The following is a 26973-nucleotide window of genomic DNA, read 5'->3' as shown; positions in this document are numbered from 1 at the left end:
GCTCAAGTAGAGTCTATGGGTCGAGCGGAACGCTCGTCCGAACCGCATGACAATAAGGCGTAATTCCATCCGAGCACATGAGCAGGGTTTCACCGCCCGGGCTGAGGTATGCACATTCCCGGAGGCCATGAGCGCCGAGCGGCTGGTCCGCTCGGCCCGGGAACAGGCAAGAGCGCTAGGAGACAAGAGCGCTAGGAGACAAAAAGGACAACTGGTAACTTCGTCCTCGAGACACCTGCCGCCGACCAACAGCATGGTCGGCGGCCGGATCAGACAGAATATCGTACGGTGGAAGTTTCCACCGTCACATCCGGGATATGCTCGGACGATTGCGGAATGACGTCAGACATGCTTTTCTGACACAACTCTACTGAGGTATGTTTGGGGAAACGTGCACGCATCGAGAAGCGTGTCAGCGCCTCCCCGGGGTCCTATATAAGGACCCCCAGACTTCGACGAAGGTATGCAATTTCTCATTACTATAGCCACAGTAGCGTTACTTCGTTTCTCTTCATCTTCACTGCCTGACTTGAGCGTCGTAGGGTCGTCGCCGGGAAACCCCTCCCGGCTCGGCTTCTTTGCAGGTCCGCCGGAGATCCACATCACTAGCCGGAGACAGCGGAGAGCGTCACGTCCCCAGCGTCCGTCGACTCAGCGCTCGGACAGGATCAATTATAATATACACTTTGATGTGTTTTAACCATAAAATACTTAGGAAAATAAAAAAAAAATCACAGTTTGAATTCCAATAAGGATTATATTCTGGAGGTCAACCAGCATATATAAGTTACACTCCAAATTTATTTGGTAGACAAATACCGTTTATTTTTAAAATTAATAGGACAAAATTTAGACACTGAATTATCAATATTATATATAATATAAATACTTTATTTTTATCAATATTAAATTATAATACTTATGAAATTATGTCTTGAGTTGGTTAAAAATAGGATCCTGATAATGGGAGATCAGAGAAAACATAAAGTAAATGAGCCTCTGATATACATGAATATACATAAATTAGACGGGTTAAAAGTACATCAAATCTATATAACAGCATATTATAAGGATAATGCTCCAGAATTCTAATAACAAATTACTGTAATAAATTCTTCTTTATAAACAAATAATTTAACATCATATTTGATAGTTATTTATAAAAATTTATTCGCTGGTGATATTACTAATTTTATGATATGAAATTAAAAAGAATCATAACACTATATATATTTTTATATAAAATAATAAAAAAATTATTAATAAATTTTAAAATTATTTTTAGTATGCAAAGAAAAAATATTAACATAATTAATTTTAAATTTTACCAAAATTAATGCTTATCGGTCTTAATAAAATAGCAAAACCGTTATCATCTTATATTTATTATACAAATATAATAGCTACTATTATATTTACATAGTTAAAATTTTACTTATGGTGAAAAATAATACCGTTCATTTCATACGGTTTAACACCATTCCTCAGTTAGATATAGAAAAATAAATTACAAAGGATTTTGTCCGGTAATAATAGCACAAGTAAGGATGAGGTAATTAATTGGACTTCTGTATCGGTCGTGTCATCGTGGATCATAACTTTTATAATTATTATAACGGTGTTAAATAGTTCGAATGAAAGGATGATATTTTGATTTTTGGTCCTTCTTGACGACAATGATGGCTAACCTTCCACGCGGAACGCTGTCAGTGGATGTAGGCACTGCAGAGCGTGAGGATGGGGAATAAAAGAGCTCACGAGCTATCATCTCCTGCACCGCACAGTGCCGCAACAGGAGCCAGCGGCAGCAAGCAACCAAAAAGGTGTGAGATTCTCTTTGTCATGGAAGTTTGCGAGTGGAAGGGGCCACAGGCGTCACCAAGAACGAGATAAGGGACACGCTGAATCATCCAGGAGAAGTAGCTTGGCACGGAAAAAAGGCATTCCCTTCCTGAGCTTGCCTGGTCCACTGAGGGTTACTTCTCGTGTCTCGTTATGGGGAATCAGGTAAGCAGTGAGTCTCTGTACCAGTTCTTGTCTTCTTGTTCTGCATCATTCTCGTTTTAGCTTCCACATCTTGATTTCTCTTCCCCCAAAGTGAAAGCCTTCAAATCAGTCATCGATAGCTTTTTGATTCTAGCCACTAAAATCAACAAGCAAAATGCCAATTGAATTGGCAATCAAATCCTCGAGGGTCAATGGTAAATTATGACGCGTCTCATCTGTTTGTGAAATTGCCTCACAACTGATGTGGCTGAAAATTATGCAGAGTGGTTAGCTTTATTTGTGTGTGAAGCTGAGGCATCTGCTTTAGAATTTGGGTGGAGGTATTTTTTAACTGGCCTACCTCTTTTTTTTTTTCAGGTCTTTGGTTGCCCTACTTAGTGGCTTGAAATCATTGATTGAGTCCTTTTCCTAAACTAGTATTCATTTTATGGGGGCACTTGTTGCAATTGGACTAATTAAACTAGTATCTCCATTCCTGAAAAGTTTGTTTATGTTCTTCAATATAGAGAAGGTCAATTAAATGAACAAATTTTAATAGACACATATATGTGAACAAAGATTGTGAACTGTTCATTAACAAATTTCTTATTAAATTTGTAAATAAACAAACAAGCTCTCATAACAAATAAATAAGCTTGTAACATCAAATTCAGTAACCAATTAAAGAAACTTTAAAATGTAAACATTTTAAACAACCAAATCAATTCAAATTGAGAGTTCGATAACATCTAAACGAACCAAACTCAAATCAAGCTTGGTCAAACTTAGCTCATAAAAATGGAATCAAGACAAGCTTGAACAAATAATTGTTAACTTTGAAAAGAATTATTTATTCAGTTCAAGGCTTATCTCTTCCAAGAACTGTCTCTTGTTTTATTTATTTGTCATGTTGAGGAAAGTGTTATTATTATTATTATTATTATTATTTTTACCATAATAGAAGCAGCTTGGTACTATGCTGTGTGAAGTATGAAATGCTCTGAAATGAAGTTTTTCTTAATTGTATACATAGATTTACTGTTCTTTTCAAGTCAGGTAATAATTTTATTTTGACTACTTTTTTGTTTGTTCCGACCAATTTCATTCGGTCAACGTCCTTCTAACACAGACTTGACTGATGACTAAAAGAAGTGCCAAAGAAGAGATCAAAACAATAATAAAAAAATATGCCTTTTATTATGGCTTCATTTTAGAAAACAATACCTATCAAAGCAACTCTAACTTCAGTTTTACTTTAGAATTATTTTGACTCAATTTTAATCAAAACTGCTTTAAAACAGCTTTATTTTGAAATTGTTTTGATCCAAAAAAAGACATTCTTTTAATTTTATTTTTTAATAAAAAAATCAATTGAAAATTTGAATTAATTGCCTGACCTCACAAGCATGCAACGCAGCTGATGGGTGTTAACCTTGATCTTGATGCCTTGTTTACTTAGGAGGATAAATTTAAAAATATTTGAGAAAAATTTTGTACAGAAAGTTTTTTGTTTATTTATTTCATGAAAAAAGATGGACTATTAATCCTTTTCGTTATTTATTTATTATAAAATATTGAAAGGATGAATTTATGAATTTATCAACGGATTAATTTTTTTATTTGTTCAAATTGGACGGAAAGCCACATTTCTTCCTTTGCCACATCGCCTCCCTCAACTACGTGAGCCATGGGTGGCCCCTGTGCAGGCAACATTGCATGATTGATCGCCTCATGTAGGACAGTATTGCACGACGACATTGCACAGTCGGTCGTCTTGTGCAATGCGACACCGTGTGCACCCGCATTGGATGCACTACATAGGGTGACACCGTGCGACCTCCTTGCGAGAAATGGGTGACACTTCATGGTCACCCTGACGCGGCCATGCGAGATGATCATGCCTTGCATAGGGTGACATCACACGACTGCCTCAAATAGGGCAACACTACGAGGGAGTCCTGTGTTAGTGTCAGTTCTAAGAGTCAATCATGAGATGATTAATATGAGACTATTGTATTATATTTTAACAAAAGACAACATTTTATGTTTATTATATTTTCTTTAAATATGTGCAAATTTGAATAAATATAATAATATCCTATAGTGGTAGGTTCTGTTTATAATATATCAATTAGTTGAATTGATTGTGAGAGACTATAGATGTATATAATGCTACTCTAAATTATTCATAGTCAAGTATTAATATTCAAGGACAATATTAATACATTGAGACTAGTATATAAGTTAACTAATGACTTAATCTCATAAGTCATGGATATAAGATATCAAGTTAACACATGAGTATATGTTAGAGAATATGTACTGAATTGACCTACCATGAGAATGTTTCATGAATTGTTATATGAGTGTCATAAACATTCTCATAATGACTATTAGTATAAACAATCATTTGACCAGAAATAACTACGATTTCTTACATAAGGAGTTATGTATTTTAGTATCGACAAATGTCACCTGTAACAAGGTTGATTATAAAGTCATTCATTAGGTATGCAATGAGTTATGTGGAGGGATGTGAGTGATGTAGATGAAATTTGTCCCTTCTATATAACAAAAGTGATGTTCGCAGACCCCTTGATTAAGTAGGACTACCAAAATGCATGACCATGCTCAAATAAGTCAGTATGAAATATTAAGCTTATTTGGTCAAGTGAGTCTACTTAGAGATTAAGAAACACATAGACTAATGAAAGAACGACGCGATCTATGTCTCGTAAATCAATCTAAGTATCATGGACAAAAGGACTAAGTTATACAATAAAATAGCCATTGACAGGTTAGGTTGGATCTATGATATCATCGTCACTTGGATAGTCATGATGCATTGCTAGTTGTCATTCATTATTTGTGTTTTTAAAATATGATTTTAGAGTCATTGCTAACGTTACGAGAGTTTATTAGGTCACACAGAGAGCGTATTAATTTTGGAGTTTGTTTTATTTTTGTCTGATTGAAATGAAGTGGGCCTAAGTTTTAAATTTGAAATTAGTTTCGGATTTTAAACTTGTTAGATTAATGATGGTCTTTCGTTTGAGGGGATGATTGTTAAGAATACAATCAAAATCCCACGTTGAAAAGATCATGAGTTAATCTAATGGGATCTTGTTGGATTACTTTTATTTGGATCTTAAACTTATTGGATCTATTTGGATCTTAAACTTATTGGATTAATGATTAATCTAATATTTGTTTGGGTTTTTCGAATGCTCAAACCAAATGAAACCCACGTTATTAGATAATGTCTTAGTAGATAAGACTTGATCACGTTATTACATAAAATCTTATTAGATAAGACTTGGCCACGCTTTATATGATAAGATAACCCTAATAGTTATAGTTTAATCTCAACTTATATATATGTAGGGTAGCTAGCACTATGTACACAATATCGGGAGACTCCAATTGTGTTCGTGAGACGGACAATGACTCTGCTCGTGTGGATATCATTAGAGGTGCGAATGTAATGATTGTGTTGATATTGGTTAGACTCTCTTGATACACAACGATTTTACGCATCAAGAGGTAAAATTCTGTATCAACGATGAAATTAGAATTTGCCTGAATCTTCGGCGAGTTCCTTGTTCCGTTGTGTTTTATTGTTTAATTTTGCACGGAATCCAACACCCTATGTGGCAGTCCACCTCGCGCGACTCTTAGGTGGCCTTGCTCGGGTCACATCGATTTTGCTATTTATTTTTATTTTTATCATTTTCAAGCTTGACACAGTTATCTTATCAAATAAGCTTGAATATCACAAAATTTAACTCATCAAATAAGATTGAATATCACAAAATTTAACTCGTTTACAACCCTAGTTAATCATGGTCCAAATGTAAATGTCACTATCTTGTTTTCATACTTTTTTTTTTGTGAAGTTTAGTTTATGCCTATCAAAAATAATATATTTCTCTGCTGGTCCAGCTAACTTTTTTTCAGCACATCCACCTGCCAAGATTATTGACAAACATAATGGTATGTTGTCATCAGCCACTTCCACAACCTCCAGTTTTCATCTGATGGTGGTCATGTGTTGAATGATACATATGAAAGGGTCCCTCAACTTCAGTAAGACACTTATTTTCTTAAGAAAAAAAAAACCTCGAATGCTATTCATATAGTATTATCATCATCATCGTTAAGTCATGTTTGTCCTAATTATTTATAGTCAGCTTGTTCATAAATTTAGACAAATTTCACAGCTGATTTGTGTGGGTCTAATGCAATCATCAACCTTTTTTCGGTTAGACTTTCACACCCAATAAACGCCATTAATAGCCATGTGAAGTGTTGGAGCACTCTAAGAGTATTCCAATCTCATTTCATTCAAACATAAGTCCCTTCTCTTCCATGAAGCTTCCATATTTCACTCTTCAAGTTGGATCAAGATAATATTTACAGTCAGCTGAGAATGTCACCAAGAACTTAGGAAGTATATATTTACATTTCGATTTTGGATCTACAGATGTTTCAACTTAGAATTGTATCCAGTTGTAGGGGAGTAGAAACAGTTCAGAATATGTATACATTTCAGATCTGAATCTGAACACTGTGCCAATTAATTATAGGACCAGGACTTGATTCATTTTATGATTGAAGTAGTTCAAGTTATTGTATCATAAGCCTAATGAGGACAACAGGCAAATCTGAACCTTTAGGTTATGCTTGGAACATTGTCCCATTAGAGGACAGATTATGCATGAACTCTAGTGTCTATGAGTTTGCTTGTCAGCAGAGTTGTGTTGGAGTTGATCTGGCCATGGAACAATACAGCACTAGTACTCAAAGGAACAATAAGAATATCAGTTAGTTTCTGAGTGTGCATAAGTTGCACTCTGAATTTACTCGATAGGTGAATTAGGGGAAGGTTGTCTATCTCCAAAATTAATCAGGTGAAGTTTGAACACTTGGATTTTTAAAAAAAACAAATGAAAGTTTAACAAACTTAGAGTTTGTCAGTAGGCAAACCTTTCTAATTACACTATACTTGGGGTCTCATTCTCATTGCATGAGTAGCTTCTTGTTCTTAAATGGAGCACAAGTTCCAGATTTCCAGGTTCCAGATTAGTGGTGATATCTTCTGATGGCCCCATGAGCCCTTCAGCTTCTTAGAGGCAATTAATGAATGCCTGCATTTGTCTCTTTCTTTCACCTCCTTCCTGATTTTCTTCGACTGAAACAAGGGTCATGATTGATATTGCATTATAGTGTTACACTTGAAGCTCCATGATTGCAGTCTTAATTTCAAGTGTCGACGCCAGCGAAACCATTGAATGAACTGAAGGGGATTGGAGAATTTATGCTGATAACTTGGGGTTTTGCATTTCAAGCAATTGGCCGAGCAACAGAGCTTGAGGTTGCTCTGATACGTGATTTACCACCTAAGAAGTCCCTTAGTACATGATTTATCTCCCTTCATCTGGTTGTGGGGCCGGTAACTAGGGGCGTTCTAGGTGAGAAATCAACTTTTTGCTTGCTCTGATACTATGTATGGCATGTGATTCAATAACTTAGTGATTTGATTCCCACACGATCAAGGAACATATCAGAAATCTACACTTTCAAAATGAAGGCGGCATGTTGCAAAGTTCAATGGTTAATATCTTCTTCTAAATCTTCACTTCATATCGAGCTACATATGGGCAATGATGATTAATCTTCTTCTGGATCATTGAGATCACCTTCTAGTAGCACAAGATAGAACATTAGAGTTTTTTTTTAATGGTGCAGTGGTAGGGTGCCTATATAATTTCTTAAGCATTCATAGTTTGATCTTAACTATGACGCACTGTAGTATATTTTCCTTCAGTGGGATGACAAATCTAGGATGTTGGATTGTTGTACCGCTCATTACAAGCCGGGACGGAGCCACCCTTGAGCTAGGGTGGGCTTGGCTCCATTTTTTTTTAAAAAAAAATTAATGGCTTTAAATTTTATGTTTTGTTTTTCCAATTTCATCACAAACCATCGTTCCTAAGTAGCCGGTCTTAGGTAGTTGGCATCAACTCCAGTTAGTTTTGAATCCTCGCTATATTCTTAGCTGTAAGTATTTTTGAATTTACTCTGATAGGTGATAGGAAATTTTTATGGAGTCGGACCAGTTATCTCTAGGATTAGTCAGTCTGAAAGGTAGGATACTTCGTACTGGTTATAAAAAAAAGGGATAGAATATTAGATGAATAAGAAGACACACCGATCCTTTTCGATCCTATTTAGTGATGCTACACTAAACTTGGAGAGATCTTAGATAGAAACCTAATGGAGATATTCGTTAGTTTTCATTGCCTTAAGATTCGTGAATAATTCTATGATTCATTTTTTTTATAATCCAGATTTTAAGTTTTTCAAATCGATTAATTTTGGAGATGATCAATCCGGTCCTACAATAATTTTTCATAAGTCATTAAAGTAAATCTAGGAAGTACTCGTGTTGAAGACTATTGACAGCCAACTTCCACAATTGATCGTTGCAGGTTGCCATGCTCTACTTGGATGCTAGAATCGTTAGGTGGGGTCATCAGACCCCACTTGGATAATAGTACTTCATATCACTTTTCATAATTTTTCCTCCAAATTAGAATTGTGCATGGTTCGATTGACAATCAAACCGTGGTGCTCTTGAGTATCCACCAAGTGTCTTATCATTGCACCGTGCCTTGGGGAGAGCAGATCCTTTGGACTGCTTTTTACGGTCCAGGGGATGGTCCTTTTACATATATTGGTGGGATAGATGACCCCCACTTATAAAATAGGTGGAGACCATTCATCACCACCAATACATGCAAAGGGATCATCCCTTGGATTGCAAAAAGCGGTCCAGAGGATCCGGTCACGCCTGGGGCACTATGATTTTTACAACCAACACCACTATAAATCTAATCTTTGAATAATAGCATCACACATGTTTTGATTTTTGAAACCAGCACCACCATGGTTATGTTTTTCGAATAACATCATCAAAGTTGTGTTGATCCTTGAAAATCAGTAGTATCGTTTGTGATGTCAATAGTACACTGCGATTCTATTCTTCACATAACAACATCATAGTGCTATTGATATTTGAAAATCAGTACTAGGGATATAAACGAATGGAATCGAGCTAAATATGAAGAAAAATCTAAGGCCTGAATTCGTCTTAAATTAGTTATATTCGAGTTCGAGCTCGATTCAAAGCCCGAAAAGTTTAAAATTTTAGACATGGATTTGTCTCGAGTCGGAGCTCGGGTTCGAGTTTGGCTCAAAAGATTCGAACAAGTTCGTAAGCTATTCGAACTATTGCTGAAAAATAAGTATACGAAAGACTCAAAATTTATTTATTTAATATATAATTATATTATATTAATAAAATATTAAAGCTTGCCAGCGGCTTGCAAACTATCGAACTAAATAATTTAGGCTCGAAAAAAAAGTTTGAATATGTTTGATTTTGGCTCGAATACGAATCAAATATTTATCGAGTCAGGTCGAAAATCTCGTGAACATGCTCAATTCATTTACACCCCCAAATCAGCACCATTATTTTATGATATCAACAAAACAACTTAGTATTGGTCTTTGAATAACAATACTATAGTGGTGTTGATTTTCGGAAACCAGCATCACCCTGTTGTAATACGAAGGTTCTGTTTTTGGAATAACAACACCTCAATATTGATCCTTGTAAAACACCATCATTTTGTGATATCAACAATACATTGTGGTGTTGTTCTTCAAGTACAGCACTATAAGTTGTGCTAATCCTTGGAAATCAACACCACGTCTTTGTGATATCAACAAAATGCTGGAGGTCATGACTTCGAATCAACAGAAGTGACACAAACCCATAAGTTCTCGTAGGGTCTTAGAATCAAGATTCAACACCACAAATGTTAATGCAGAAAAGTCCGAAGATTTTTTTTTCTAAAATTTCTTTTTTTTTGTTAGGATTATTTTCAACTTTTGTATTTTAGGATTTTAGGTCTATTTAAATAATTATTTAGTTAATATTAGAATTAGTTTTTGGATGAATAATATTTTTGGTTGTGCCATTTATTTTCATTTTTTCTATTTTCTAGTATTCTTTCGAACCAATAGGTTTTAAAAGATTATTTTCAATGTTTATATTAGAACTAACAAAATCAATATAGTCCATAAGATAATTATTATTCTGTCTGCTGTCTCAGTGGATATCAAAGCCTTTATTTTATTTTATTTTTTGAAATAGATACATATTGTATAAATATGTTTTGAGAGTTAAAAACTCTCAAAGCAACTTAAGAGCTTAAACCTCTACAGTCGAGGTAAGCTCTACAATTACCACTCTATTCATACCTTCAAAACTCTCATCACATGAACACATGAGTCCACTATGATATCACACTAACCACGTTGCATACATTTTACAAACATGCAATCCATTTATCACACACTCACAAGTCCACATTCGGATTTGCTTTTTCACACACTCACAAGTCCAAGCTTGGTCCTGCATTCATAGTTACATCCATTACATAACATCTTACGGATATAACAATCTCAGTGGTGTTTACAAACCAATCACAAAACACGGACAACATTTCCAGCAATTACACATGCTACCATCAATTACAAAAACACGGATAGGGGTTTAGAATTCTAGGCAGAAACCGACGAACACATGCTATACAGAACATCATGCTGGCTTGAGGTCCATAAAGCGGTGCACATGAATCTGAATTTTGCGAAACATCCAATCAATATATGGTGATTGAAATCCCTTGATATCAGCTTCTATTTCGTGCCTCCCATATAAAATAGATCATGCTTGAGATGCCTAGATATCGAGCCTTCGTCTTTCGACTGCTACCTTTATAATTCTGCCCAAGAACTTGCTGCAACTCATCAAAAGAGTGAAAAATCTACCCAATATCCAGCCATTGCCTCACCTTACACCATAAATCACAAGCCAAAGAACATTCAAAAAATAGGTGTCGATTAGATTCATCGTGATGTCGGCACAACTCACATTCTTTGTTCGACTCATACATTATTCTATCCTTGGTTCTTAGACTTCCATTTGCTAACATCCATAAAATAAACCGATGTTTTGGCATGATTTCCAGCCTCCACACCACCAAGTTCCAAGCCACCTCTGAACCCCTTGGCATGAAGAATTGATAAGTATTCGCAACCACTTGTTTATCACCAATGAACCAATCTATCATTTTCATGTTTGCTCTTCCTACTCCATTTGAGGCTTCTAGGACCTTGTTACGGATTTCTATGAGTTTTTTTATCAAGGGAGAGTCCGAATCTTTGGTTTTTCATGTCCAAAAATCTGCACTTTTCATATAATGATGATGCACCCATTTGACCCATAACGAATTTGTTTTGGACTTGATATCCCATAAGACTTTGCTCAACAATGCTTCATTCTATGCAAGAAGATCCGTAAGTCCATACCCTCCTATTTGCTTTGATAAACAAATCTTTGACTAAGATATAAGAGGGTGTTTTGGGGACCAAACAAACATACGACAAATAGTTTTTATCTTATCTATGACTCCACTAGGAATTGGAAGCATTGAAAACGAAAAATATACCATACCTTGGAGAACCGTACCTAGCAATTCCAACCTTCTGGCATATGATAAGTTGTGCTTGGGCCAATCATTAATCTTTCTTTAGTAGCCTCTAGGAGTGACCCATAATTGATAATCCTTAATTCTTCGCCGCTAATGGAATTCCCAAATATCGAAAAGGAAAAGAACCTTCTTGGAATCCCATAATACCAAGGATCCGAGCCTTTTCCCTTGCCTCTACACCGGTCATATAAATCTAAGTTTTTTGTGGATTTGCTCTTAGTCTTGAGGTCCCTTCAAAGAAATCCAAGTAATTTGCTAAGTGTTGTGTAGATGATGTATCCGTTCGGCAAAACAACATAAGGTCATCCGCATGAACAAGATGTGTGATGCCACCTACTTGCACATTGGATGGAAGTGGAAAGATGGCAAAGTGGCGGTGGTCTTGAGCTTTCTTGATAGCACTTCAATGTTGCCTATTTGTCAGCATGGATCAAACATAGGAAAAATCTGTAACCACTCACAGTGATCTCCGGAAGAAATCGAAGAAGAACCGTCGGACGTCGCTGCTATCGAAAGCACGATCACGGGTAATTAGAAAGTGCTTCAAGGTTCATGAGCCAAATCCCCAGTCTCTCGGACGTTCTCCTTTGCTTGACCAACACTGATCACCGTCGCCTCAACCCTTATGCTCTTGTCGATGCCTTCTCATGGCTTGGACACACCATTTATAAACAGATTGAGGAAGACAAAGGGGAAAGGACACTCCTTCATCTCCTTGGCGTTTGTAGCAAAGAGAGACGTTTGCAGCAATCAGAGAAATGAAGGGGAAACAGTGCCCCTTCGTCTCATGCAACGCCCAATATCTCTCACTCGTCCAAGTCAATCCATAAGGTTATATGATCACATAGACCATGTCAGTCACATAGACTATGAGGTGATCATGTTATAATACCAAAGCCAAATATTAATTGGTCACAAAGATTGATTATGTCATATAGACTATTTGACGATTAAGTCACAAAGACCAGAGTAAAATTAATTAGTCACAAAGACCAAATAAGTCGCATAGACTTTATGATGATCAAGTCACGAAGACCAGAGCATTAATTAGTCATAAAGACCATATAAGAACATTCATTCCATACATTAGGGAAAATGGTTCATGCGACAACAAGCATACTGAGCATTTATTGCTAAGAAGATTATTACACCTTACATAGCTTCTCTATAGAACGAATCAGAGATATCAATGACTTGCCTTTACCCCAGATTAAATTATTTACATCATTATAAACATCTCTAATCCATCATATTGACTATATGTCAAGAGCATGTTCAACATCTTCAATTAAACAAATTATTCACAATTACATTTTATGTACTGAATTAAAAATATAACTGACACCAGTGAATAAATGTCACAGATGTAAATCAATCTTACTATTCCTTTTTAGCTAGAATCTATTCATTCTAATCAGTTGCTTTTCTAGTTATGCTCCATAGACCGAATCATCCATAGTCAATAGGAAACATGCTAAAGTAGCAGACACTGATCAGAACTTCAAATAGACAGCTAAATAGTCATTTAGGGTAAGATTGAGATTAACTTATAATCTTAAGGGTCTCACATAGTAGAGAAAGAGGGGTTCATTCTCCTACTACCCTTCTTGTCGTCATATCACATGTGGTATAAATCACATGCTACGATAGTATTCTCTTTACTAAAAAGAGCGTATGTTTTTTCCAAAATTTAACATCGTACAAATTTTGATCTAGACATACCTAATGTCTAATCCTGAATTCAATATATAAATTCCAATATGGCTTTAAGTAGATTTAGTAATGATGGATGCATTTACTCTAATCATTACATAAATGATCTCATCTTGACACAATTATCAAGACAACCTTAACTTACGAGTATGTCTCTATTCATAGCTACATATGTTATCCCATAAGCAACGGTCTTACCTCTATTCGTACTTAACAAATAGAGATGATTGTCTATGTGAGTGGATCAATCTCAATCTGCCAACATGCTTATCGAGACCTTTTATTCGAATGTAACAAAGACACATACACTGAATAGATCATGACATTTTTCATTTATCAAAATGTCTTTACAATAAATTACATTCTTCGAAGTCACAAAGACTTCACATGTCCATGAAATGACTCTTTAGTCAATGGCTTAGTAAAAGGATCAGCAAGCATATTTCGTGTAGGGTTGTACTCAAGAATTACCTTTTTCTTGTCAACAATATCTCTTACAAAATTATACTTAATTTCTATATGTTTGCCTTTGCTATAATATTTGGGATCTTTGGAAAAAACTATTGCAACTTGACTATCACAGTACACTATAACAGGACTCCCACTGTCCTCAGCAATCTTCAGATGCTTCAAGAACCTTCTTAGCCATACAACCGCTTGCACAGCCGCTGCACAAACCACATACTCAGCTTCCATTGTCGACAAGGTTACACAAGCCTGCTTCTTGCTGTTTCATGAGATGACGCCACCATTCAGCAAGAAGACATAGCTAGATGTGGATTTTCTGTCATCAAGGTCCCCTGTCCAATCTGCATTTGTGTAGCCACTTAGGCTCATATCTGATTCTTGGAAACAGAGGCAATAATCGTTGGAACCCCAAAGTGTTTTGATATGATCAAACAAGCTAAGTTAGGTCCTGCGTTTGTTTAACCCTTGTGTCTAAGTGTGCAGGAGCTTAGGAACACAGGAAGTCGAGCGGAAGACGCGGCTAGTGAGAAGGACGGCACAGGGAGAGAGCCGACGGGCTCGGTGCGTCCGAGGGACGAGGTGACCACGGAAGAGTACACCGGTGGACGAGAAGAACGTGCGCGGCGTTCGAGGGACGAGAAACCGGGAAGGAAGGCTGCTCGAGGAGAATGCCGGAATTTGGGTTCGGGTGAGCCCTATTCCGGATGGCTGAGATCACCCAAGCTAACGGAGCCGGAGCGAACAAGACCCGAACCGAGACGAGCTGAACCGGAGGCGAAAAAGTCAATGTTGTTGACTTTGGGCTCCGGGGCGCCCGGAGCCCTCCGGGGCGCCCGGAGCCCTCCGGGGTGCCCGGAACCCTTCAGGGCGCCCGGAGCTGGATTTTGACTAGGATCGCGTCAAACGCGATCTGATTGTTGGGGATAGAATTTTATTCCCTCCAGGGCGCCCGGAACTCCTTTTAGGCGCCCGGACCAGTACTATAAATATAGTACTGGTCTGCACATTCAGAACAACTCACTTGTAATCAATTCTTTCTGTGCTTTCAGTTGTGTTCTTTTCATTTGTGCTGTCAACGTTGTAAAGAGGCTCCTCCGCCCAGAGGAGATCATAGTGCGCTTACTTTCCTTGGATTATCAATCCTCTGATTGCAAACCAAGTAAATCTCTGGTGTATGATTTCTTTACTTAGTCTCTACTTTTTATTACAAGTGTTTATGATATAGTTGAAATCCGAGAAAGGTTCGAGTTTTATTTTGTAAGGCAATTCACTCCTCCTCTCTTGCCGGCCTCCAAAGGGACCAACAAGTGGTATCAGAGCAAGGCGCTTCAGGAGGACTAACCGCCGATCGAAGCAACAAGATGGCCGGACCAAGCATCGTCCCACCAAAATTCGAAGGGAACTTCGCAGACTGGAAGCGTCGTATGGAGGTATTCCTAAGAACTGATTTCGAAATTCGGTTTATAATGAAGTATGATTTTTTAGCTCCGACGAATCAAGATGGAAAAGAAAAAGAAGAGAGCAATTGGACAAAGAAGGAGCAGAGTGAATCTGTAGCAAATAGTCGTGCGGAATATCACCTGCTGAGTGTGTTACCACCTCAAGAGGTCAACCGCATCGGAAGTTATTCATCTGCTAAAGAACTCTGGGAGAAGTTCCTGGAACTCCATGAAGGCACGTCTGAAGCGAAGCTCGCTAGAAGAGACATCCTCCGGAACAAGTTGATGAACATTCGTCTGGAAAAAGGTGAGAAGGTAGCCAATCTACACGCAAAGGTAAAAGAACTGATTACTGATCTCGAGAACCTTGGAGAAACGGTAACAAATCGGGACAACATACGCTACGCACTCAACGCGTTTCCCAGAACTCCGGAGTGGACGTCAATCATCGACGCCTACTACATCTCAAAGGACCTGGAGGTAAGTACATTAGAGGAATGTTTTTCTACCCTTGAATTACATGAAACTAGATGTGCAGAGATATCAAAGGACACAACCCAGACTATGGCATTGAACGCAACCAACAAGGATGAACCCGAGTCAGACTCCGAAGACGATCAAGAAGCGTACATGGTAAGAAATTTTAAAAAGTTTTTTAGATCTAATAAATTTAAAATGCAGAATAAAAAGAATCAAAAAGGTAGAAGAAAGGTGCGGTGCTACCAGTGTCAGAAGGAGGGACACCTAAGGGAAGACTGCCCAGAACTCAAGAAGGTCAAAATGAAGACACCTAAGATACACAACCTAAAAGCAACTTGGAACGACAGTTCTTCATCCGAATCAGAAGCTCAAGAATATGCCGGGATAGCACTGATGGCAAGTTACGAAGGACAAAGTACATCAGAACCCAGCATTGATGAAGGGGGAGCGACCTCAGATGGAAGTAGTGAAGCAGGGGGAGATTCAGGCTTCAAATATGATATGATAAGTGAGGTATGCATCTTACCCCCTGATGAACTTTACTTTGGTATCAAAGCTATGACTAAATCCATGTATAAATTAGAAAATAAAAATGCCAAATTAGAAAATAAAATTTTAGAAACAAAGAGAATTTTGGCAAAATCATGTCTTATAGAGGATTTTGAAAAATTGAAAATTGAAAATCAAAAACTAAAAGAAGAAATAGAAAGATTGAAAAAATCTAATGGTTCAAATATTTCTACTTTTAGGAATTATAGAGGTTTAAATTGGTATTATAGATTTCATCAAAGTCAAATTAGAAATATATCAAAAATCTATGTACCTAGGAAATACTTGGTTAATCCTGTAGGTAGGAACTTCTACTGGGTTTCAAAAACCTGTTTAATTTAAAATTAAAATCAAACTTAACATTTTCAGCAAGGAAATTAAACAACTAATTTCTTTATGAGGCTTTGTCTAAGGAAGTGGTTATTGTTCCAATAATCAAGAAGGCCTAGTGCCTCGCCACGACCTGGAAGCCAAGTATCGAAATGAAAAGTTTAATGGACTAACTGAAAAAGCATTAATTTAAATTACTTAATGCTTTAAAAGAGTTATTCAATTTGTGTTAGAAAATATTTAAAAAAATTTTTAACTTGACTTAGAAATTCTTTTATTATCTTAGAAATTTTTATGAAAATTGATTTAGAATTTTTTTTATATGAAAATTATCTTAGAATTTTTTTATGATAATATTGCCTTATAATTTTTCTTAAAATTGACTTAGAATTGGTTCTTATGAATATTAACTTAGAATTTTTTTAATTAGAAATTTTTTTTTTGGGAATGTTGAGATAAATTTCAAACTTAAAATTTTTTTTAACACTTGTGACTGTTTTTATCTGAAAAATATTTTACTTAAATTTTTTTTCGAAAGAAAAATTCTGAAGAGTGTCTTTACTTAGACATTTTTTATTTTACACTCAAAATTTTTGTTTGAATTTACCTTAGACTTGTTTATAACCTCAATTTTTATGTGATCAAAGGGGGAGAAGTATGTTAAGTCTAGGGAGAGGTAATATAATTTTTCATTTGAAAAATATTTGGACTTATTTGAATATAAATTGTTTTTATTGCATATGTTTACCCTAACTTAACTTGGGTTGCTCACATCAAAAAGGAGGAGATTGTTGGAACCCCAAGGTGTTTTGATATGATCAAACAAACTAAGTTAGGTCCTGCGTTTGTTTAACCCTTGTGTCTAAGTGTGCAGGAGCTTAGGAACACAGGAAGTCGAGCGGAAGACGCGACTAGCGAGAAGGACGACACAGGGAGAGAGCCGACTGGCTCGGTGCGTCCGAGGGACGAGGTGACCGCAGAAGAGTACACCGGTGGACGAGAAGAACGTGCGCGGCGTTCGAGGGACGAGAGATCGGGAAGGAAGGCTGCTCGAGGAGAAGGCTGGAATTTGGGTTCGGGTGAGCCTTATTCCGGATGGCCGAGATCACCCAAACTAACGGAGCCGGAGCGAACAAGACCCGGACCGAGACGAGCTGAACCGGAGGCGAAAAAGTCAACATTGTTGACTTTGGGCTCCGGGGCGCCCGGAACCCTTCAGGGCGCCCGGAGGTGGATTTTGACCAGGATCGCGTCAAACGCGATCTGATCGTTGGGGATAGAATTTTATCCCCTCCAGGGCGCCCGGAACTCCTTCCATGCGCCCGGACCGGTACTATAAATATAGTACTGGTCTGCACATTCAGAACAACTCACTTGTAATCAATTCTTTCTGTGCTTCCAGTTGTGTTCTTTTCATTTGTGCTGTCAACGTTGTAAAGAGGCTTCTCCGCCCAGAGGAGATCATAGTGCGCTTACTTTCCTTGGATTAGCAATCCTCTGATTGCAAACCAAGTAAATCTGTGGTGTATGATTTCTTTACTTAGTCTCTACTTTTTATTACAAGTGTTTATGATATAGTTGAAATCCGAGAAAGGTTCGAGTTTTATTTTGTAGAACAATTCACCCCTCCCATCTTGCCGGCCTCCAAAGGGACCAACAATAATCTGCTGTTCTTTTGAGATATCTGAATATCCTCTTCACCGCTTTCCAGTGTCTCGATCCTGAGTTTGACTGGAAACGACTAACTAAGCCAACAACATAGCTTATATCAGGACGAGTACACAACCTAGTGTACATTAAACTACCAATAGCACTGACATATAATTTTTTCTTCATTTCGGCTATTTCCTCAAGAGTCTTGGGATATATACTTTTACTCAAAATAGTACCTCTCGCTATAGGCGTCTGTTCGATATTGCAATATGACATATTGAAGTGTTGTAGCATCTTAGTGATATAAGCTTCTTGAGACAAACCCAAAAGCTTTTTTGATCAATCTCTAATGATCTTCACTCCTAAGATGTACTCTGCTTTTCCCATATCTATTATGTCAAATTGCGATGAAAGTCAAAATTTGACTTCTATCACATACTTTATGCCACTTCTAGCTATTAACATATCATCAATATATAATGATAAAATGACAAAATTTTCTTTTTCCTTTCTAAGGTAAACACAATGATCCTCATTGATCATTTCGAAATCATAAGACAAAATGACTTTATTAAATCTCATGTTATATTGTCTTGACGCTTGCTTTAGTCCATATATAGACTTCCTAAGTTTACATGCTCTATTCTCTTGGCCTTCAGCAACATAACCTTCTGGTTGTACCATATAGATTTTTTCGTCAAAATTACCATTAAGGAAAATCGTTTTTACATCCATATGATGTAATTCCATATCAAATTGTGCTACTATAGCTAGGATGACACGTATTGACACAAACTTCACAACTGGGAAGAATGTCTCTTCAAAGTCAATACCCTCCATTTGGGTATATCCTTTTGCAACTAATCGAGCTTTGTATCGATTAATCGATCCATCTCCTTTTCTCTTTATTTTGAGAATCCACTTATTCCCAATAGCCCTTCGGTCCGGAGGAAGATCGACTAAATCCCAAACTTGATTCTTTCTCATTGACTCCATTTCCTCATCCATTGCAATTTTCCAATTTCTCTTACTGAGCTTCTCAAAGATTCCTCAACTGTTCGAGGTTTCTCATCATCAACTGGGAGAATTATCAATGTTTCATTCTCAATATCAAACCTTCTATGAGGAATAATCTGACAACTACTTCTTCGTAGGTTAGACTGTTGAGAAACTGACTCATTTAGTGACAATTTACTCCTACTAGGTTGTCTAGATTCAGGCATTTCCTGATTTGTTGATAAAGGAACACTATCCTCCTCTATCTCATATAGAGAAATTGTCTTATCAACTTCACCTCGTGTTGGGAGCTCAGTTTCCAGAAAAGTAGCATCTCTTAACTCTATTTCAGAGATGGTTCCATCTTGTCGCTCACCAATAAAAATATAACCCTTAGAAGTCTTAGAATACCTTATAAAGATACACTTCTTACCTCTGGGTTCTAATTTTCCATGTTCGTGAGTCTTATCATGAACATAGGCAGCTGACCCCTAAGGTCTCAGATTACTCAAATCCGGCTTTCTGCCTGTCCAACGTTTATGTAGGGTAGATGGAACTGATTTTGAAGGCACTTTGTTAAGTATATAGGCCACAACTAATAATGCATCTTCCCAATAGGAGATTGGTAAATTAGCTTGTGTCATCATAGACTTAACCATTTCAAGAAGAGTCCTATTTCTTTCACTGTAGAGTTCCAGGGATAGTTAGCTGTCTAATAATCCCTTTCTCATTACATATTGTCTTGAACTAATCAGACAAATATTTATCTCCACGGTCAGTGCGCAAGGTTTTAACCTTACGTTCTAATTGATTCTCAACTTCGTTCAAATAACGAATAAAACAATCTAATGCTTTAGATTTGTGAGAAATCAAATACACATAACCAAAACGTGTGAAGTCATCAATAAATGTAATGAAATAAGAACTCCCATTTCTATCCTTCATATTCATTGGACCATAAATATCTGAATGAATTAATTGCAATGGTGATTTAGCCCTAATAGCCTTACCAAATGATTTTCTAGTCGTCTTTCCAGCAAGACAATGCTCACATATAGATAAGTTAATTTTAGCATGAGTGCCTAAAAGACCCTCCTTAGCTAATCTATTTATTCGTTCTTGTCCTATATATCCTAATCCAGCATGCCAAATTTCATCATTAACATCAACATTACTAGTCAGAGCAATGTTTGAAAAACAACCATCATTATTATTTGATTTTGCATCAAGAACCATAAAATCATTTGTTACATAACCATGCCTAATTAACATAAAGTTAATTCGATGTTCCACACAACAGCTATAAAAATTTACACAATAACCTAAATCAAGAAGACAAATAACGAAAACTAGATTCCGTCGAATCTCAGGAGTATACCGAACATCATGTAGAAACATGGTGAGCCCACCATGTAGGTTGAGCTTACAAGTGTCAATTCCTTTTACTTCAATTCTTGCATTGTTTCCTACATATATCAATTTGTTACCAACTGGTACCCGACGGTACTCCACATATGTAGCTCGATCACGTGCTACATGGTTCGTTGTTCCTGAATTTACAATCCACAAAGGATACGAATCAATTAACAACACTGTACTTGTAACATGATGCTAATGGAAAGAAGATAGAGATGGATCTACCTTTTTTGGCTCAATACAATCCTGAGCAAAATGACCTTTCTTGCCACAGTTGAAGCATGTCAACTTGCTCTTAGGTTTTTGTCTATATTTCTTTCCTTTATTCTTGATTTGGTTTTTAACAGCAAGAGCACTAGCTTTCTTTCCTTTTTTCCTTTCCTTTCTTAAACAATCTTTTCTTATTCTTGGAACCAGAACCTTCAGCTACAAAATCTTGATTAGAAATCCTTGCGGATTCAATCCTCTCCGCCTCAAGTTCAACACTGCGTGAGACATCGGTGAAAGTCTTGATACTTTCACTATGAGTTAGATTCTATTTCATCGTTTACCAAGAATCAGGAAGGGAACGGATAACTATCTGAATCTGTTGTTCATCGGTCAACATATGACCAGCAGTATTAAGCTCTCGAATTATGTTACTCATCTCCCTGAGACGTTGAGCCATGGTAACATTCGAGCGTTTTTTATAGCTATCAAACTTAATTGTTAGCTGACTTACTCCACTGTACTTTTCTTTAAGGGCTACCCAGACAATATAAGCCAATGGTAATAACTCATACTCAAATACTAGGTCATCCACCATTGAACTAATCAATATTCTCTTAGCAATGGAGTCCTTCCTTTTCTATGTCTTATAAGCATCAAGGTCACGTCTGTGCTATGTTGTAGAACCATTAGCTGTTCTTCCATTAATTGATTTACAACCTCTAGAATTTCTTGTTTCTCAAGAACGTATTGTATCTTGAGGTGCCAAATTTCATAGTTATCCCCATATACTTTTTCTCCCTTATTGAGTTCAGCTATGATGTTTTTAGTTGTCATGATCTACATAAATAAACACATTATTTATTATTTCAGTGTAATTCATATATGCGTAATTAATTATTGACTCAGTGTAAGTTAGAATTAGTTTACAAAATCAAGTGATAACTTTGTTTCCACTCATCATTTGTATGTTCTAATCTAATCAACATTGATCAATTATATTACACACATCCCATCTAATAAATGAATTATTATTAAAATGAACTAATCATTTTTTATATGAACTAATCATATGGATATATGAACTAATCATATTCATATGAACTAATCATGAGCAAGTCAGTTAATGCATAATATAACTTTTTATTTATCATAACTCTGTTCGTACATAACGACAGAAATTATTACATGACTCAAAAACTAAATGAGCTAACATTGTTCGTACATAACAATAGTAAATAGAACACTAGTAACATAGATAAGCTAGCACTACTCCCACTAGGATAAATGCTAAAGCAGTGGGCAATTGTATCCTGTTTATTTCGGATTCTATGATGGGTGGATCAGCCTCAGATGTATCCATCAGATCCATTTCTGGATCTTCTACACACTCTTGAGGATTCTCCTCTGATTTTTCGGGATCCATCTCTACATCCTGCTCAGGATCCATCTCTGGATCCTCCTTAAAATCATCAGGATCCATTTCTGGATCCTCTTCAAATTCTTCGAGGTTCATTCCTGGATCATCCTCAGATTTTACGGGATTTGGATCCTCCTCAAAATCTTGAGTATCTATTTCCGGATCCTCAGATTCTTCAAGATCCATTTCTTCGAGATCTGAATCCTCTTCAGATTCTTCAGGACCCCATTCCAAATGAAATAACTGTCTATACATCTCTGAGTATGAGATGTGCCCTTAAGAATCATCCCAAAGTTGGAATGTTATCTGCCTAACATGTTCCGACAATGAATAAACCAGAGCCCATCTTATTTTTTTGTCCTGGACTGGATACCCTTCTTGCTCTAGATTTCATAACAGCCAATCGAGCCGACCAATAAGCCTATCGACTCCGTGATCCGAGTCATATTCCAGCTTCTTGATCTCCTCCCATAGCTCATGTTGTCGTTCATAGCGACCATTCATCGTGTATATTGTTCTGGAATTGAAAATCATGATGTCAGTACAAAATCGACAGACCAATAACAAAATCGGTCAAATTCAATTCCCACATATAGAATAAATATATACAGAATACACAAGCAATTAAGAAAAATAAATTTCTTTATTTTGGGAGTCTCATATGATTGATACATTGTATCGGTCGATTATGAATCCGGATCTTAAGCTTAGTCTATTCCGTTTCCTCATTAGAACTAATCTAATTGAACAGAGATTTCTGACCTATGTTCTGTTATTGTTTAAGCCCATTTGAGTCAATCTCAGACTCATTGATCAAACTTAGGTATGTTTGATTCATCCATTGGATTAAGTCTGACCCATTAGAACAAATCTAATCTTTTTGATCAAATCTGACATAACATAATTAATCTGGTCATATTTGATCAACCCAACTTATGTAATCAAAACGATCTCAATTAATTCAATAATAAACTGAACTGGTTAAACCAACAAATAATTTGAACCAGATCTAGGTATCATTGAATCAAATTGGTCTGCTTAAATCAACTAATAATTTAAACCAGACCTGAGTTTGATTAGACAAGTTGGTCTTGTTCAATTTTCAGTTAATTGAACCATAAATTAATTAAATATATTTATTAATTAATAATACATTTCTATATATATTTAATTAATTAATAAATATATTTAATTAAATTTTACCATGTATGTTACTGTTCATGCATGGCCTCACGCTTTTTTTTACTGTACTTCGTCAACATACTATTCATTCCATTTTTTTTCTCAATCGATTAAAAAATTGATTAAACACAGGATTCACTATCCCGTGAATTAAATCGATTCAATTCCTTATCAATCGATTCAAATAATTAAATCGATTGAGCAATCGATTAAAACAAAAAAATGAATTGTTCATCTTCTTCTCGTGACAAACGTGAGGCATCCCGCGGCCGACTTTCATCGATATTTAAATGCAGTCGCTGACGCTCCTCTGTCGTGACTCTATGCTGCCGAGGATTGTATGATTCCCATGTAGCCGGATGGAAATCACGATTCAGGATGCAATTTTGGCAGAGATCGCTGAAATCGTAACGTCGGGATTTCTTCATTTTTTAAAAAAAAAATGGCTCTGATACCATTGTTGCCTATTTGTCAGCATGGATCAAACATAGGAAAAAGTTGTAACCACTCATAGTGATCTCCCGAAGAAATCAAAGAAGAACAGTCGAATGTTGCTGCTGTCGGAAGTACGATCACGGGTAACCGGAAAGTGCTTCAAGGTTCACGAGCCAAATCCCCAGCCTCTTGGGCGTTCTCCTTTGCTCGACCAACACTGATCACCGTCGCCTCAACCCTTATGCTCTTGCCGATGCCTTCTCATGGCTTGGACGCACCATTTATAAGAAGATTGAGGAAGACGAAGGGGAAAGGACGTCCCTTCGTCTCCTTGGCATTTGCAACAAAGAGAGACGTTTACAGCAATCAGAGAAATGAAGGGGAAACGGTGCCCCTTCGTCCCCTGCAACACCCAACATTCAATGTATAGGCCAAACAATAGGAGGGAAAGGGGATCCCCTTGCCTAAGTCCTCTTTGTCTACTAAAGAGATCAAATACATCACCATTTAGTGAGATTGAGTAGGATACTGTTGTGACACATTTCTTGATCCAATTGCAATATCGTTGGGAAAAACTAAAACCAACAAGCGCTGACATAAGTTCTAATCCACCATATCAAAAGCTTTTTTTAAGTCCACTTTGATTATGCATTTAGGAGAGATTCTTTTCCTTGTATACCTCTGAAGTAATTCTTGGGTCAAATAGATGTTATCACCTATAGAACGCCCCTTGATGAATGCTACTTGAGCCGGATCCAATAAGAAATCCAAGACCTCTGATAACCGGCTAACAAGTATTTTAGAAATAACTTTGTAGATAACATTGTAGCAAGAAATTGGCCTATAGTCTGATACCCTCACAACATGGTCTCCTTTTGGCACAAGAGAGATCAATGAGTGGTTTCATTGCTTAAGTAGCTTGCCACTTTGAAAAAAATTCCTGCACAGCTGCAACAAAATCACTACTAACGATATTCCAAGAAGAAATGAAAATTTTCAAACCATAGCCATCCGGACCCGGGACTTTTCCACACCCAATATCATATAGTGCAACCTTTACTTCTTCAAGGACAACTGACTTGGATAAATTCTCAGATTGCCCCCTTGTTGGCTTTCTTCCGGTGAGTTCATTGCTGCTCAAAATTCTGTACATCTCCTTTTGGCCAAGTAAACCATGGAAGTAGTCTACAAATTCCTTCGCAACTTCACCTATACTTGTGGTTTGTTCCCCATTCAATTTTTTGAGTGTAATGATTGTATTTCTCTTGTTATTTTTTTTTCACCACATCATGGAAGAACTTTGTACATTTGTGCGTAGTCCTCAAGTATACATTCTTGGCCCGTTGTTGATAAAATTATTTTTCCGCTTCAGCTAGTAGATTGGCTTTCTTTCTTATATGATTGTACTTCATAGGAGTTGGACCACCATCTAGAATACCTCTTTGCACCTCCAACTCTTCCTTTGCTCTTCTCGCCTTCTCTGAAATGTGCCCAAAATTTTTTTTGTTCAGCTCTCTTAAGCACCCTTTCAAGCGGAACATCTTTATCTTGTTCAGCTCTCTCAAGTACCCATTGTCGGAGCTACCCATGAACCCTTCACGATCTTCTCAAAGTCTTCCTGCAATGACCATATGTTGATGAATTTGAAAGACTTATTTGGTGGCCAGCCCTTGGCCAAAGTGTGCACAATGGCACATGAATGATTCGAGAGGCATCCCAGCGCCATAAACTCCACATACGCATTAAATTCTGCCATTAACAAAAAAAAAGAATTAACTAAAGCTCTATCTAACCTGCAAGAAACGGTACCATTAGACCATGTAAAACGACACTCAATGGACCGAAGATCTACCAATCCGCAAGCTTGTGCAAAAATCTGTAAGTCTCTCATCTCATGGTTTGTGATCAGTGAACCCCCTTTCTTTTCATCAATGGATAAGAAAGAATTAAAGTCCCCCATGAACATCCATGCATCCGTGATAGTATCTCCCAAATATGTGAACACCTCCCATAATAGTCTTCTTGTTGTGATTGAGTGAAGTTCATATACAAAAGTCACCAAGAAACCTTTGCTAGAAATACGACATCGAACATGACAATGTATATACTGATCGGTGGCCATAAAAATATCCACATCTACCTTTTGCAGGTCCCATAGAAGTAGTATGCGACCATGATTAGAAAAATCAAAATTATGTGCATGACTCATATCTGAGAACCTCCTTTGTAATAATGGACTTAAGGAATCTTCATTGAGCTTTGTTTCCGTTAATGCCATAACTTGAATATTTTTTTGTTGGAGAAGGTGTTGCATTCCTCCATGCTCTAGAGACTTGTGAAAGCTTCTAATATTCCAAGAAGCGACCCTCATTTACGACCATTGTGGGTTGCTCGCACCCGTATTTGTCTTTGACTTCTAAGTATAGGAAATGACGGTTCTGCAGGCTCTTTTGCACCGGAGGAGGTGGCTGTTGCAAGGGAGGATGATGAAGCCTTTGATGTGGAGCATAAGGTAGCACTTGCTGCTGTATCCGAAGAGGAGGATGAGCTCACTGATCCAGCCGGTGCAGGTTGGTTCGCTTCAATGTCTGGCCGCCTTTCTTCATTGTTGTGTATGTTTCCACTTGTGTCTAGATCCGGCACTTCCATTTGATGTACATGTTGCCCTGTTGCTTCATCACCTCTATGAGTCTCACCACCACAATCAGATGGAGGTACCACTGCTACTGGAATGGGGCTGCTTACTGCTACAATTTCCAGCCCATTTCTTTCCATTGGACCTTTCACATTTGTTTGCTGCTGTGCCGGTCTCCATTGTTGCCTTGAGCGAGTTCTAAATCTCGTTCTTGTCCTACCCCTCCCCCTCATTGATTGTGATCTTTGCCTTCCAGGTTGCTGACGATCTGGGTGGTTCTGCTGGCGGGCAACAGGGGCAGCACCTCTATGATAGCCCTCTTTACGGTGTCCAATTCTCCTACAGACTTCACAATAATCAGGGACCATTTCATAGTATATTTTGAACTCAATTTGTACTCCCGTGGGCAGCGTAATTGGGACCTTATGGACTCTTTCACCGATA

At 37.2% G+C, this 26973-nt stretch overlaps 1 long non-coding RNA gene across 2 annotated transcripts; it reads left to right on the top strand.

Moving 5' to 3' along the window:
• The first annotated feature begins 1723 nt into the window (after nt 1-1723).
• Nucleotides 1724-26973, top strand: LOC122032681. 2 transcript variants are annotated; one of them, XR_006126189.1, is made up of 3 exons: nt 1724-2007; nt 26339-26464; nt 26786-26973. It is a non-coding gene; the product is annotated as an uncharacterized LOC122032681 (long non-coding RNA). The 2 variants fall into 2 exon arrangements; XR_006126188.1 differs by lacking the exons at nt 26339-26464; nt 26786-26973 and adding an exon at nt 5929-6139.

This window comes from Zingiber officinale, chromosome 11A, assembly GCF_018446385.1.
Source record: "Zingiber officinale cultivar Zhangliang chromosome 11A, Zo_v1.1, whole genome shotgun sequence".
NCBI lineage: Eukaryota > Viridiplantae > Streptophyta > Magnoliopsida > Zingiberales > Zingiberaceae > Zingiber > Zingiber officinale.
This window is presented reverse-complemented; position numbering and strand designations above follow the sequence as displayed.